This window comes from Chiloscyllium punctatum, chromosome 34 (assembly GCF_047496795.1).
Source record: "Chiloscyllium punctatum isolate Juve2018m chromosome 34, sChiPun1.3, whole genome shotgun sequence".
In the NCBI taxonomy this organism is placed as follows: domain Eukaryota; kingdom Metazoa; phylum Chordata; class Chondrichthyes; order Orectolobiformes; family Hemiscylliidae; genus Chiloscyllium; species Chiloscyllium punctatum.
The window spans coordinates 64,707,629-64,713,628 of NC_092772.1; positions in this window are offsets into that span (position 1 = coordinate 64,707,629).

A 6,000-nucleotide genomic window follows, 5' to 3' on the forward strand; every position below is an offset into this window, starting at 1 on the left:
CAGACGGTCATATCATCCGAATTCCAAGCCCTGGAATCAGGGATATTCAATATTCTGTGCATAACTGCAAGGAACAGCTGTCCGAGGCATTTACAGTCCAGATGAAATTATGAATGCAGCTCTCTAGTTGTCAGCCTCTTTCTCCTATGTCGTGTTTCGTGCAGTCCCTGCGTGGAATCTCGTCAACCACGTTTGACCTGCACATGATGGGTATTGGGCCTTGGATTCTCGTGAGTTGTTGTCTGAGTGAGGCTCTCGGTTTCTGTGCTGTCATAGGTCCGAGGGTTCGGAGGAGTCCGGATATCGTTTTCCAGAATTTGGTTTTATCACAGGGAAGCATGATTTAAAAATTACCTCATAGCAAATCCTCGTTGCGAACTTTGTGTGCCACGCATTTGCGAATGAAGGTGGGTGGATATTGGTTCTTGGCAAAGAATTTGTGTGGGCGTCAGTCCAGCAGTCCCTAGTAGCAATACGTACAAACGGCAAGGGCCACACATTCGAATAGAATAGCACAACAATAATAGGACAGGGCAAGCAGAAGACAGCCAGACAATTCCTGGAAGCAGGGCACTCATCCACGGATTCCATCCGTTGGACCCAATCTGCAATCCCAACAAACGGAAGCAGCGGGAATGAAAACAAACGAATTCGTACCAAAACATGAGAAGAGCGCTTCACAGGAACCTCTGCAGAGCTGAGAATGTCACCCAGAAAGGGAGGAAAAGTCTGCAAACCATCTTCCTAGCGTCACCGAACTTTTCAAAAGGAACTCCAGAAGCATCCGAACTTCACATCTTTCTGCTCCAAAACACTCTGCTTTTCCACAACAGAGAATTGCACACTCAACTACCGCGTCTAAGAAGAGAATTGCAGCCCCTACACGACCAAGGGCGGCAGTAAGAGCGAGGGGAAACAGCTGCCACTGTCATTCCACAGCTACAAACGCTCTCTTTGAAAGGTACATTATCGTATGAATGTCAGGACAGCACTAGAATATGGGAACTAAACAGCCTGCGCTGTGTATTCATATTCTGGACAATGTGAGTTGTTCACAGTTTTCCCTGAAAGTGAGTGGACGTCCTTATTTCACCGCTGTTGTGAAGCCAGATCCTGCACTGAATCTGCTCCCTCGTATTTTGTTGTTGTGGCTAAAAGGTGGGCAATCGTAACGTGAAACTTTGTTATATTTCTCTCATTTCCTTCATTACTGTCCCGGTGAGGGAGGCTGGAGATTGGCTCGCTCGATCAGATGGAGGAACCAGCCCATTGTTGACCTAATTTAATCGAGAATATAATTGGTAATATTCACTTTGCATGGTACATTTTTCTGTTTTGTTTAATGTTACTTGAGCACTTTCTGTTACTTGGCAATGCACTAAATCTCTAGAATGTCGGGAAGCTCCTTTTGGATTTGCTTCGGTGTTATTTGTGTGAGCAGTTCTTGACATGCATGTCTCGCACTGCCCCACAGACAGAAGTAATGAGTTTGTATGTCTGATCATGACTCTGCGTTTTGAGTTTTGCACCTGGTCCACGTTAAGAGCTGTCAGTTTTTGGATTCACTGGAGAGTTAAGGGGATAACACGATTTGTGAGTTTTTTTTTAGTCAAAGAAATTATTTGATGGAGAACTTGGGAATGTATCAAGGAGAATGGTCATTATCTGTAAATGTCTGGAAAACATTCCTCTCTGTGTCATTTCAAAACATTACCCCTCAAGAAAAAAATAAAATTCAAACACGCTGATTTAGGAACAAACAGCATGCGTTTTTGTAAGTGGTCTATTCAAACTGTTGTCAGGTACTGGAGTGTCACAGAATTACCGAGCACAGAAGCAAACCTTCCTATCCACCTTGCACCTGTTGAACAGATGACCGTAACTAATCTCAACATATTTGCCAATATTTGTCCCCTATCTCTCCTAACAATTCCTGTCTGCATACCCATTTAGATGCCTTTGAAGTGTTGTGAGTGCACCAAACTCTGCCACTAAATGTGGCAATTTATTCCACACGCACAAAAATGTCTGTATTAAAAACAAGTGTCGCTCACGTCCCTTTCAAATTATACTGCTCTCACATTAAACCTATGCTATCTCACTGTAAACTCATGTGACTTCTGAAAAAGTGTAGATTGACTATGTTCTCTGTTCGTCTACCTCATGATTTTTAAAATTTTTCCAGAACATCCCTCAGGCCTGAAGCTTCGGGGAAAACTGTCGAAGAATATTCAGCTTCTCAATAATGTCCACAACGAGCAAACCTTTCAAATCGTTGTAAATATTTTTAAAAATTATTTTAAGGTATTCATAGAAAGTGCCAGGGGAAATTGCCTGAAGTGGAGCGATACTGAAAGATTAGTCTTGACATGTTTGGCCCTTAGTTATCGTCAGGGAGCGTCGCCGAGTGGTTTAATGTAGGTAAAAGCAATGAATACAGATGCTGAAGACCAGATTCAGGATTAGTGGTGCTGAAGAGCGCAGCAGTACAGGCAGCGTCCGAGGAGCAGTAAAATCGACGTTTCGGGCGAAACCCTGTATTCCTGATGAAGGGCTTTTGCCTGAAACGTCGATATTACTGCTCCTCGGATGCTGCCTGAACTTCTGTGCTCTTCCAGCACCACTAATCCAGAGAGTTTTAATATGCTGCGTTTAGGATCCAGTCTCTATTGCGTTGTGGGTTTGAAACCCAACTTTGCAATTGAACCACTGCAGGAAGCCTTTTATGACAGAACTACACAGGTCCTGATATTGCTTTGTGGGTGTGTTTGTTACTCCTCGGGTCTCTCACCCTCTCTGCGATAAACACGGGAACATGAGCAACTGATTCTGAAAATAATGAGAACTACTGCTGTCCACATCCTCTCGAGCACTGTGCGTTTGGATGGGTACAAGCACAATTTTGCTGCCAGTTGCTGTGTCTCAAATAGTCAGAGCATTTGGCTGAAATGTTGGTTGTCCTAGCCCAAAAAGAGCACAGAGCCTCAAATATTTCACATCAAGTATTGAGATCGACCATGTACTGACAATACAACCACGAGAACTCATCCATGATTGACCCTGAGTCCTCAATGAGTGAGACGGTCACGTGCAGCAAAATGTTACCCCACTCTCTACAAGCCCCTGCTGCCAACACAAAGGGGCCACTGCAGTTTCAATCAACGGCTTCCTGCCCAGCCCTGGGACACAGCTCATGGAAACTCCTTCCTCAGGAACGGCTGTTACCGTGTGAAAGGGTAAAAAGATCTCATTCAAATTGGAAATGTCTTCAGAAGATTGTTCCTGTTTTTAAAAAAAATTATAATCAGAATTCCTTTCTCGAATATTAGAAGTGGTAAACTTTGTAGGCAGGTAGAACAAAGAAAGTGTTGATTGTGAGGACTCTGTCTCTTCAGCAGATGGGATTCCCTCCACTCTAATCAGAAATGATTTGGTTTCCTGAGGTATTTTCCCGATTGATTTGCAGTCTGCCAGAGTGTCTGGGAATCACTTCGGTGACCTAAGGATCAGGGTCAAAATATGAAAATATTAACAGATAATCAAAAATCCCGGGCAAGGCCTAAATGGATTGTAATGGTCTGAAGGAATAAATCTGAGAATTGAAAGACTTGGATAATCTTATTTCCAATGGGGAGGAATGAACTGTACTGCAGGTGCAAGAGACAAGGTTATCGGTTCGGCCGAATATGTTATAAAAGATGTCCCTTCCAAAACGTGAGGTTCCATTCCAAACGTGCCCCAACCAAAATGTCCAGAGTCGTCGAATGCGAATGGCCACATGACAGTGTCAGCTGCATGTCAAATGGTGCTTCAATAGAATTAACTGAATGAGAATGCTTTGATGGAAACCGAATGGAACTCTCCCTGAAATTTTCCCAATTCACTCGGTAAATGATGCTGTTGTGTACCCATATGTATTTACGTAATGAACAGCTTATTGTCAGTAACAGGGGTGGGGGTGATGCAGGATTGTGAGGTCTCCGTGTGGGTCAGAAGTGATTTGTTCGAATAGAGAATTCAAACGTCCACAGAGCAGACAGAGCTGATTGGTCCAGGATCAGACTTTTCCCTTCAGCTTCAGTACCAACAAAAGAAATTGCAGGAAAATCTCAGCAGGTCTGGTAGAATCTTGGAATGGAGAACCGAGTTAAGTCTTCAAGACCAGTGACACTTATTACTCCATGTCCATTTCCGTCTACCTATTTTATTGAATATCTCCTGACTCCCAACTTTATACTCAGTTTCTCTTTTATTACTCCGTCTCCAAACATTCTCCCAGTCTCAAAATTTAATCGCAGAACTGTTCCATCTCTCACCTCACCGAGTTATGAGATGAGGACTTCGAAATGCACGATTAACTCTGTTTCTATTTCCTTAGATACTGGATGGTCAGAGGCCAGAAGGCATCGGAGGACAGTTAGAGCTTTCAGCCCATCTGGTCAGCCTATCTGGTCATTCGATCATGACTCATATCATTCCCAAACCAATTTTCAGCCTTCTATCTGTGACACTTATCTCCCCTGAATTTAGGATCCAGTCGTTTCCCCAGAGTGTGAATGAAACTGTCCCAACCGTCTCCACATCTGCTGGCAGCTGTTACACCGTATCTGTGTGTGATCGAGCTCAATTTCAGTCCCACACAGCAAACACGTCTGTTCTGAGCAATGCAATCCACGCTTCATGACAGATCGATCGGGTCTCTGACCCCACGATTTTTCTGCGAGGCAGTAGTTAGATGCTTCACCACCCACGACCATGACCGGTGCTTCAAAATGTGGGGACAAGCAACGATAGGCACAAGGGTTTGTACAGGTTAGGTCGAAAGGGTTATTGTCAACTTCAGTGGAGTCCCTGCTTCAGAGTCTGGGTTTGAATCGCCAAGGCCTGGATAAAATTCCAAGTCAGGAAATGAAGATTTATTTCTCTTCTTGTGGCCACTCTGAATGAAAACCATTTTCTGCTTCAACAGAGAGCACAGACCCGGTTCCGCCAGAAGGAATCCAGTGGTTGATTGCATCCAACTGGAATCATAGAGTCACAGAGATGTACTGCAGGGAAACAGACCCTTCATTCAAACCTGTCCATGCGGACCGGAAATCCCAACCCAATTTGTTCCCTCTTTCCAGCACACTGCCCATATCCCTCCAAACCCTTCCTACTCATATATGATTTCAAATGCCTCTTAAATGTTGCAATTGTACAAGCATCCACCACTTCCTCTGGCAGCCAAGGCAGCACATACACCGAATAAATTGTCACTGCAAATCCCCTCTAAGGATCTCGCCTTTCTGAGCTGAAACTATCTCGCTGTTCATTCAATGTCGCTATGTCTAATTCTTGGAACTCCCTCCCTATCGACATCATGGCTGTAACACTGTGTTGAGCACTTCGAGGACGAAGTAAAGTAACTTACCATCTTAATCTCTTGAGTAATTATGGTTGGGCAGTGAAGCCTATCCCAAAGATTGACGTGCATTCTCCAGAATTTCTTTCGAAAAAACTGCAGTTTTCAAGTGGACATCCGAAAGTGGTCCGGAACAAAAGTAAAGTTTCGAAGGGAAAGTAGGATAAACTGAAAGTCAATGATGACTGAGTTGAATGAGGCAGAAAGTGAGTGAAGAGCTGTTGGTACAAGGATCAATGTCAGTGCTAATGGTTTAGCCCTTACTGCCCACTGATAACACCAACTCAAACACCACTCCTGGTAAATTCACCACAATTACCCTGGTCTCTTGGAATGAGTTTCCTTCTGTGCACATTCAAGCTGTAAATCGGTCCCGAGAGGATGAACGCATACTGTTTATCCGGTAAGGTTTAAGAGGTGAAGGCATTTGTTTGAAATCAAAGCAAGAAGAGATTGCCTCTTCCTGTACATTTTCAGTGGACAGTCACCAGCTGTGAACTTCTTTCCTGCACAAACGGGCGTTGATATAAATTCTCATCGAGCAGCTTTATTACAGAAAGGTGGTCCGATTAACTGTGATCAAATACTTCATTAAA